The sequence below is a fragment of the Drosophila simulans genome, unplaced genomic scaffold (genome assembly GCF_016746395.2).
Source record: "Drosophila simulans strain w501 unplaced genomic scaffold, Prin_Dsim_3.1 Segkk74_quiver_pilon, whole genome shotgun sequence".
Lineage (NCBI taxonomy): Eukaryota > Metazoa > Arthropoda > Insecta > Diptera > Drosophilidae > Drosophila > Drosophila simulans.
The window spans coordinates 1-10901 of NW_025416871.1; the positions used below are offsets into that span (position 1 = coordinate 1).

The 10901-nt window shown below is 37.8% G+C and overlaps 2 non-coding genes and 1 pseudogene across 2 annotated transcripts; all 3 read right to left on the reverse strand.

Annotated features, from left to right (window-relative positions):
• Positions 1 to 572: 572 nt before the first annotated feature.
• On the reverse strand, positions 573 to 6513 carry LOC120285651 (annotated as a pseudogene).
• A 392-nt stretch (positions 6514 to 6905) lies between these two features.
• On the reverse strand, positions 6906 to 7084 carry LOC120285649. Its single transcript, XR_005544874.1, has one exon. It is a non-coding gene; the product is annotated as a 5.8S ribosomal RNA (ribosomal RNA).
• Positions 7085 to 7767: 683 nt separating this feature from the next.
• On the reverse strand, positions 7768 to 9750 carry LOC120285650. The gene has a single exon (XR_005544875.1). It is a non-coding gene; the product is annotated as a small subunit ribosomal RNA (ribosomal RNA).
• Positions 9751 to 10901: the final 1151 nt, after the last annotated feature.

The window sequence follows — 10901 nt, forward strand, 5'->3', positions numbered from 1 at the left end:
CAACTTGACACAATTCATTAAAGTCTTTATATTAATTATATGATATGGACAATATCATATGCGTCACTAAATTGATGACGAGGTGTTTGGCAACTTGACACAATTCTTTAAAGTCTTTATATAATTATATGATGATAGGGACAATATCATATGCGTCACTAAATTGATGACGAGGTGTTTGGCAACTTGACACAATTCATTAAAGTCTTTATATTAATTATATGATATGGACAATATCATATGCGTCACTAAATTGATGACGAGGTGTTTGGCAACTTGATACAATTCTTTAAAGTCTTTATATCAAAATTATATGATAGGGACAATATCATATGCGTCACTAATTGATACGAGGTGTTTGGCAACTTGACACAATTCATTAAAATTTTATATTAATTTATATGATAGGGACAATATCATATGCGTCACTAAATTGATGACGAGGTTGTTTGGCAATTTGATACAATTCTTTAAAGTCTTTATATTAATTATATGATATGGGACAAATATCATATGCGTCACTAAATGGATGATGACGAGGTGTTTGGCTACAGGAAAAAATCATTTATTTATCGAATCATCAAGCAAAGGATAAGCTTCAGTGGATCGCAGTATGGCAGCTGCTCAACCACTTACAACACCTTGCCTGTTACAAAAGTCGTTTACAATTGATTCTAGGCTTTGTCATTGTATTAAATAATGCTTTTATATGTAACTAGCGCGGCATCAGGTGATCGAAGATCCTCCTAATTTACTATGTTACAAATTACATTGGCATCACATCCATTGTCGTTTATAAAATAAATTATAAACTTTAAATGGTTTAGAAGCCATACAATGCAAATTGCCCCTTATTTATCATTGCAGTCCAGCACGGATACGACCTTAGAGGCGTTCAGGCATAATCCAACGGACGTAGCGTCATACCACTGTTCGCTCGAACAAGTATTGTGCCATTGGTCCGTACCTGCGGTTCCTCTGTACTACGCAGGAATGCTGTCGCAACAACGTTTGTCATTAGTAGGGTAAAACTAACCTGTCTCACGACGGTCTAAAACCCAGCTCACGTTCCTTGCATGGGTGAACAATCCAACGCTTGGTGAATTTTGCTTCACAATGATAGGAAGAGCCGACATCGAAGGATCAAAAAGCGACGTCGCTATGAACGCTTGGCCGCCACAAGCCAGTTATCCCTATGGTAACTTTTCTGACACCTCTTGTTAAAAACTCTTTAAACCAAAAGGATCGATAGGCCGAGCTTTTGCTGTCCCTGTGTGTACTGAACACCGAGATCAAGTCAGCATTTGCCCTTTTGCTCTATGTGTGGTTTCTGTCCGCACTGAGCTGGCCTTGGGACACCTCCGTTATTATTTGAGAGATGTACCGCCCCAGTCAAACTCCCTACCTGGCAATGTCCTTGAATTGGATCATACCTGAGTAATTGGAGTTATACCAAATTTTCAAATCAAAAATACATAAATGCATCGTTTTATTAAAGAATTTGTTTGCGATTATATAACAAACTCGTGATACTTTGATCAAGAAGCTTGCATCAAAACCCAATACCATAAGATATAATAAATATATCCGTATAATGGCTAGGAAATGATACACGTTCCATTTAATCAAGTAAGTAAGGAAACAATAAGAGTAGTGGTATTTCATTGACGATACCAAACCGAGGTCTAATATCTCCCACTTATTCTACACCTCTTATGTCTCCTTACACTGCCAGATTAGAGTCAAGCTCAAAAGGGTCTTCTTTCCCCGCTAATTATTCCAAGCCCGTTCCCTTGGCTGTGGTTTCGCTAGATAGTAGATAGGGACAGTAGGAATCTCGTTAATCCATTCATGCGGCGTCACTAATTAGATGACGAGGCATTTGGCTATTTTTTTTTTTTTTTTTTTGATCGCGGAGGTATGGAAATCTATCGAAAGATACTAGGGCTGCCAACACTGCGTGTGGTCAGTTTTCCTAGCATGCACGATTCATTGCTCTATCTGAACCGAAGTTCCGCAACGCCTACGTACTAAAACCATCCTCATAGCCATTTATATATAACCATTGTTTTGCGATGTTTATGCCTTTATTGATGTTATGCCAAGACAGCAAGCAAATGTTTTGAACCAAACGTTTTAGCTAAGTCCAATCTCGGGAAAACCCGCTCAGGTACATGAACTGTTTAAAACAACCGAGACTGCCTCTCATAACCTGGACGCTAATGATATGACTATCATATTTGCTGAGGAGACCCTTTGCTATCAATCTTTTAACGGATTGACCACTCCAGATCCCCCTCCAGTTCAGGGTGGCAGAATGGAATTCAATGTCACCTGCGGCTTCGAATCTGCGACGCAATTCAGTTCGTATGTCCGGTCTGTCGTATCTATTGATTTTGCGCTGGTGTGCATCATCCATAGAGTGTCCGTCTGTCACAATTTGTATGTCGATCACATCAATGTGATCTTGTCGTAGTGCCACCAGGTCCGGTTTATTAAGGCCGGATTCGCACTGCAGACTTGGTTCAACAATGACCACGCAGCCTCTCTCCTCAAGTCCCCGCTTGATTCGATTTACTACGCAGTTGTGTCTAGCTACGCGCCTCCCATGCGATCGATAACATTTTTGCATTATGTGGTTTGTTGTTTCGGGAGCGTCACATCCTGCACGACACTGTCGTTCCAATTCGTGCCTTCCCCTTGTAGTACGAGACTTCGTGGGTAGGGCATTTATCCGCAGACGAATACCGTCTATATATTCCTTTCCTGTTAGTAAACGCGTGGGTTGATTAACCCACCCGTGTTGCGGTCCCCAATGGCCCGCTTCACGGAGTCCGCTGCCATCAACTGAGAGGTACAATTTGTTCGCCCAATATTTTTCTATTGCCGGACGCGATAACAATTCATTTTGTTCAGCTAATAATCTATCTCGGGCCCGTTGTTTTTCGGCTTCGAGGAAAGAGCTGGCTACCTCGTTTTGCGTGAGGTGAGGCCATTTAATATTACTCAATCGTCTTAGCCTTAACATTGGAGCTACCCATCTTAGTGATGGAATTCCGAGACCTCCACTTTTTGGGGGTGCATGAATGAATGCTATCGGCATATCCAGCGGAAGATTTAGCCATCTTCGCACATAGTATCTTATTAATTTGTCAGTTTTTCGTAGGACGCCTATCGCCACACTCCCAAGGGCTAACTTGTGATAGAGCTGTGGGATAAGGACAGTCCTAAGGGCGAACATCCTCTGTTGTGGTTTGAGGGGGGCCTTTGTCAATCTTTGTAGCTTTGGACCAATGTCCTCGGCCGGATTGCATCGAACCCTCCCAGTTGCAGTGAAGTTGATGCCTAAGTACTTCCACTCGTCCGTTCGCTTCAATGATGGAATCTCTCTCGAGCCTACGTAGAAGCTCTGTGCCTCTAGCACGGTACACTTCTGTTTCGGCTGGCCCTTAATGCCAACGGTAAAACATTTGTCGGCATTAAGTTTAAGGCCGACGAGAGATAGAAAATCCAACGTTCTGTCCAACAATACTTGAAGTCCCATTCGAGTTTCAGCAAATAGTACCAAATCATCTGCAAACGCGGCCGCGTTAGTAATGGCATTTCCGACTTTGGCACCAATTTCGCTGGGTAGGTTTCTAAGTAACCTGTCCATTACCAAGTTAAATAGAATAGGAGACAAAGGGTCACCCTGCTTCACTCCTCTAGCAGGGACGAATTCCTCTGAACTCCAACCGTCCCCATTGAGACTGGTACCGCCACCCTCGTACGTATTCTGTACGTAGTCAACGAAGCCCTTTGGCGCACCATAAGCACGTAAGGTGTCATATATAGATGCATGCGATAAAGAATCGAATGCCTTGCTTACATCTAAAAGAGAGTCATAGTTACTCCCGCCGTTGACCCGCGCTTACTTGAATTTCTTCACTTTGACATTCAGAGCACTGGGCAGAAATCACATTGTGTCAACACCCGCTAGGGCCATCACAATGCTTTGTTTTAATTAGACAGTCGGATTCCCCAAGTCCGTGCCAGTTCTGAATTGATTGTTAATTGATAATCGTTATAATTGATAAGAACTAATTGGTTTAACCCAAATAGTATTCTTAAAAATTTTAGCAAGAAAGTTCCACAATTGGCTACGTAACTAAACTATCCGGGGAACAAGTAACTAACATAAATGCTAGAAACTCTATTTACCCAGAACGAGCACATAAACCATGTTATTGTTTCCCAATCAAGCCCGACTATCTCAATCTTCAGAGCCAATCCTTATCCCGAAGTTACGGATCTAATTTGCCGACTTCCCTTACCTACATTATTCTATCGACTAGAGACTCTTCACCTTGGAGACCAGCTGCGGATATTGGTACGGCCTGTTGAGAAGTTTGCGTGTCCCCACCATAAATTTTCAAGGTCCGAGGAGAAAATATCGACACAACAGTATATGTCATGCTCTTCTAGCCCATCTACCATATCTCTCTGCGAAAGACTTCCATGGTAGTACGGCTATAAAACAGAAAAGAAAACTCTTCCGATATCTCTCGACGGCTTCTTTATGGTCGTTCCTGTTGCCAGGATGAGCACGAGGCCCATATTTAATAACAAACGGATACTCAACAGGTTACGGAATTGGAACCGTATTCCCTTTCGTTCAAAATTATTCAAGTGTATTATATTCGCTTTGTTTATATAGTTAGGCATTTTGTTTTACTTGAAAATTTTCGGCTTTCGCCTTGAACTTAGGACCGACTAACTCGTGATCAACCACTGTTCACACGAAACCCTTCTCCACTTCAGTCCTCCAAGGTCTCATTCGATTATTTGCTACTACCACCAAGATCTGTACCAATGGCAGCTCCATGCAGGCTTACGCCAAACACTTCTACGCATACCATTGTACCTTCCTACTCACTAAAGTTTCAAAATTTATATCACAAGTAATATAAATCATCTACTTTAGCGGTAATGTATAGGTATACAACTTAAGCGCCATCCATTTTAAGGGCTAGTTGCTTCGGCAGGTGAGTTGTTACACACTCCTTAGCGGATTTCGACTTCCATGATCACCGTCCTGCTGTTTTAAGCAACCAACGCCTTTCATGGTATCTGCATGAGTTGTTAATTTGGGCACCGTAACATTACGTTTGGTTCATCCCACAGCGCCAGTTCTGCTTACCAAAAGTGGCCCACTGGGCACATTATATCATAACCTTGAACTTCATATCAAGAAAGTTAAGGTTCTTACCCATTTAAAGTTTGAGAATAGGTTAAGATCGTTTCGACCCTAAGGCCTCTAATCATTCGCTTTACCAGATAAGATTATTTTATATAATATTAAAATGCACCAGCTATCCTGAGGGAAACTTCGGAAGGAACCAGCTACTAGATGGTTCGATTGGTCTTTCGCCCCTATACTCAATTCTGACAATCGATTTGCACGTCAGAACTGTTTCGGTCTTCCATCAGGGTTTCCCCTGACTTCAACCTGATCAAGTATAGTTCACCATCTTTCGGGTCACAGCATATATGCTCAAGGTACGTTCCAGTTAGAGGCATAAATAATATAAATATACATTATACATAACTATATAGAACGCCCCGGGATTGTGTTAATTAGCTATAAATAGCTAAAAAACTAATCCCATTATTAGTCAAGTTAATTACGCTATTAGGTTTACATCCCAATAACTTGCACATATGTTAGACTCCTTGGTCCGTGTTTCAAGACGGGTCCCGAAGGTATCCTGAATCTTTCGCATTGTTAATCATACAAGAGCATATAATAAACACAAAAATCAATGATAATTATGCCATTATATAATTCCGAAAAATTAACGCTCTGTAATAATATAAATCTATCAGCACTTTATCAAATTAATAACATTTATTCTGTGTTAAAATGCAAGCAATTTAATTGGAATAAACTATAAGTTATATTTTATGATAAATTTGGGATATGCTAATAGATTACAATGTCCTTATATGGAAAAAATGCACATTATTCTTAATAATATTATTTAAATATTACAATTTTAATGATGAATTTTCCATAACGGATATTCAGGTTCATCGGGCTTAACCTCTAAGCAGTTTCACGTACTGTTTAACTCTCTATTCAGAGTTCTTTTCAACTTTCCCTCACGGTACTTGTTTACTATCGGTCTCATGGTTATATTTAGTTTTAGATGGAGTTTACCACCCACTTAGTGCTGCACTATCAAGCAACACGACTCTTTGGAAACATCATCTAGTAATCATTAACGTTATACGGGCCTGGCACCCTCTATGGGTAAATGGCCTCATTTAAGAAGGACTTAAATCATTAATTTCTCATACTAGAATATTGACGCTCCATACACTGCATCTCACATTTGCCATATAGACAAAGTGACTTAGTGCTGAACTGTTTTCTTTTCGCTCGCCGCTACTAAGAAAATCCTTGTTAGTTTCTTTTCCTCCCCTAATTAATATGCTTAAATTCAGGGGGTAGTCCCATATGAGTTGAGGTTGTATATATAACTATATTTTGCCATAAATTCTTTATATATAAATGATAAAACAATCAATTAAATTCGTTATAAATAGTTCCAATAGTTCTTGTAAGCAAAGTTATTTTTTATCCATTTAACGAACCAACGAAGAATAATAACATAACCAAGTTTTTTTTTTTCGAATCATTAATAAGAGACAATTCTAGATGAAAAATATTTCAATTTTTTATGCTAGACATTTCTCAGTATTATTTGATTGAAAAAGAAAATATTTCTCTTCGTTTTTTCACATTCAAATGTGAGATAATGTTTTTCATTTCTTTTTAATATTATGAATAAAATCATTATTTAATCCAATAATATACATATGCTTATAAAAAATTTATAAACAACTTAATTAGCATAGTCTTACAACCCTCAACCATATGTAGTCCAAGCAGCACTATAAAATTAATTAAAGTACATAACAGCATGGACTGCGATATGCGTTCAAAATGTCGATGTTCATGTGTCCTGCAGTTCACACGATGACGCACAGTTTGCTGCGTTCTTCATCGACCCATGAGCCGAGTGATCCACCGCTTAGAGTTTTATAATTCATTTTTATATAATGTCAATATTGTTTTTATTGAAAGAAATTAAAAATACACCATTTTACTGGCATATATCAATTCCTTCAATAAATTATTTTTATACCTAAAATAAATGTTGCGAAATGTCTTAGTTTCATATAAGCATTATGTATCATAATAATCTGGTTATGGTTTGCTATTTTGGGTGACACATACTGCAAAATTTATATAAAACATTAACCTGATGGATGACAGGTACAAACATTGTATATTTTAGGTTGTTGCATTAGCCAACGTATGCTCATAACATAGATGAACAATACATATTCGCAACGCGTGTATATTATGGTCCATATACACACAAACTTATTTCGATTACCACATTCAAAATTATTTTAATTTTAATTCGACTTCCACTTTCGAATTAGTTTAGTTTCTTCGATTTCCATTTTCGAGAATTTGTTTTTATAGGAACGCCGTTGTTGTAGTAAGTACTGCCACAAATACGCACAACAACATTAATAATGTTAAAGTCTTTTTATGAGGTTGCCAAGCCCCACATATAAATAAAATAAAAGCCATCTACATTTTATTTTCACTTTAACTTTTGATTCCGTAGAATCATTTGTAATATTTTTATTTGGTAAATTGTATTTATTTGTATTATAACAAATGTTTATTAACGGTAAGGATATTTACAATAATGATCCTTCCGCAGGTTCACCTACGGAAACCTTGTTACGACTTTTACTTCCTCTAAATAATCAAGTTCGGTCAACTTTTGCGAAACAACCGTAACACGCAAGGCGTCACAGTGATCACGTCCGGAGACCTCACTAAATAATTCAATCGGTAGTAGGACGGGCGGTGTGTACAAAGGGCAGGGACGTAATCAATGCGAGTTAATGACTCACACTTACTGGGAATTCCAAGTTCATGTGAACAGTTTCAGTTCACAATCCCAAGCATGAAAGTGGTTCAGCGGTTTACCCGGACCTCTCGGTCTAGGAAATACACGTTGATACTTTCATTGTAGCGCGCGTGCAGCCCAGGACATCTAAGGGCATCACAGACCTGTTATTGCTCAATCTCATTATTGCTAGACGCAATTTGTCCATTTAAGAAGCTAGTGTCCTTATAATGGGACAAACCAACAGGTACGGCTCCACTTACATAAACACATTCAAACACAATAAACATTTTACTGCCACCATGAATGAAGGCTACATAAGCTTCAGCACCATAATCCTGAAGATATCTATTTAATATATTTGAGTCTCGTTCGTTATCGGAATTAACCAGACAAATCACTCCACGAACTAAGAACGGCCATGCACCACCACCCATAGATTCGAGAAAGAGCTATCAATCTGTCTTACACACTTATGTTCGGACCTGGTAAGTTTTCCCGTGTTGAGTAAATTAAGCCGCAGGCTCCACTCCTGGTGGTGCCCTTCCGTCAATTCCTTTAAGTTTCAGCTTTGCAACCATCTTCCCCCGGAGCCCAAAAGCTTTGGTTCCCGGGAAGCGACTGAGAGAGCCATAAAAGTAGCTACACCCAATTGCTAGCTGGCATCGTTTATGGTTAGAACTAGGGCGGTATCTGATCGCCTTCGAACTCTAACTTTCGTTCTTGATTAATGAAAACATCTTTGGCAAATGCTTTCGCTTAAGTTAGTCTTACGACGGTCCAAGAATTTCACCTCTCGCGTCGTAATACTAATGCCCCAAACTGCTTCTATTAATCATTACCTCTTGATCTGAAAACCAATGAAAGCAGAACAGAGGTCTTATTTCATTATCCCATGCACAGAATATTCAGGCATTTGAAGCCTGCTTTAAGCACTCTAATTTGTTCAAAGTAATAGTACCGGGCCCACAATAACACTCGTTTAAGAGCACTAGTGCAGGTTTTTAAATAGGAGAACATATGAAAAAATACAAGTATTTAATCACATATAAGAATCCACCGGTAATACGCTTACATACATAAAGGTATAGTACTAACCACAATTGTAAGTTGTACTACCCGTATGAAGCACAGTTCAACTACGAACGTTTTAACCGCAACAACTTTAATATACGCTATTGGAGCTGGAATTACCGCGGCTGCTGGCACCAGACTTGCCCTCCAATTGGTCCTTGTTAAAGGATTTAAAGTGTACTCATTCCAATTACAGGGCCTCGGATATGAGTCCTGTATTGTTATTTTTCGTCACTACCTCCCCGAGCTGGGAGTGGGTAATTTACGCGCCTGCTGCCTTCCTTAGATGTGGTAGCCGTTTCTCAGGCTCCCTCTCCGGAATCGAACCCTGATTCCCCGTTACCCGTTGCAACATGGTAGTCCTAGATACTACCATCAAAAGTTGATAGGGCAGACATTTGAAAGATCTGTCGTCGTACAGACCATACGATCTGCATGTTATCTAGAGTTCAACCAATATAACGATCTTGCGATCGCTTGGTTTTAGCCTAATAAAAGCACATGTCCCATAAGGTTCATGTTTTAATTGCATGTATTAGCTCTAGAATTACCACAGTTATCCAAGTAACTGTTAACGATCTAAGGAACCATAACTGATATAATGAGCCTTTTGCGGTTTCACTTTTAATTCGTGTGTACTTAGACATGCATGGCTTAATCTTGAGACAAGCATATAACTACTGGCAGGATCAACCAGATAATGTTTTTCCTTCATATTCCATTCATATTTTTTGAATCGAAATAAGCAATATATAAGATATATGGATTTTTCACTTTATATAATTCCATGATTTTATTATATTGAATAAAATTCATATTTCGCCTTTGGGTAAAATTTTAAATATATATTTATAAGTAAAATATCCATTCGATTACGGCCATTTTATATAGCATTCGTAATCCATAATTTCATTTTTAATTTATACTTGTTTTACCAATATAACAAGAATTTCATATAATTATTGTAATATATATGTTCTATAATTATATCTTTTTATATACATATCATTATAAATATCATTTTATTTCCAACATACATAATTATTGTATCCACACATGTACAATTTTTGTTTAACCAATATAAATATTAAGTTAAATCATTTGCATTTTGAAGATAAATTTAAAATTTATCTCTTTTCATATATCTCTCTGGTAATATATAACATAAACCAAGCGCATATGATAATATTTCCACATTTAATATATATTTTATATTTCTTTCATAAGAATCCATATTTGTATTTACGTACGATATAATAATCCAACTATACGGCAGGTAATAAATAAATATTTGCCTGCCTCCAAAAATTAACGATAATATATGGAAACGATTTGTTATTCTATATATAATAGACTTGACTTTTGTTTCAACGATATTATCTAAAAAGCGTATATTCCTTATCCGCGGAGCCAAGTCCGTGTTCTATAGAACTGAGAAACAAATTTGTACGGATAATAATATACTTATTGTATGTAACCAATATAAACATAATCCGAAATAAATATTTCGAATAATGCGGGGTCGGCAACCACTGCCTACCTAAGTAGTTTTGAACCCGCTGTCGTCAAAGCGGGTATTTTCAATTCCGTTTGCCACCCAACATACGGGCTATTCTCTTATATATTAAGAGATTATATGAACATTTCATTTTTTTTCCATTATTCATATATAATATGATTTTTTTTCTTTATACATATAATACATATTAATTTTCATATGTTTATTATTTAATTTACTCATATTATTGCCAAAATCATATGAATACATAAGTTTTGAACAATATGAGAGGTCGGCAACCACTGCCTAACCTATAGTAGTTTTTGAACCCTCTGTCTGTAATTCCGGTCGTT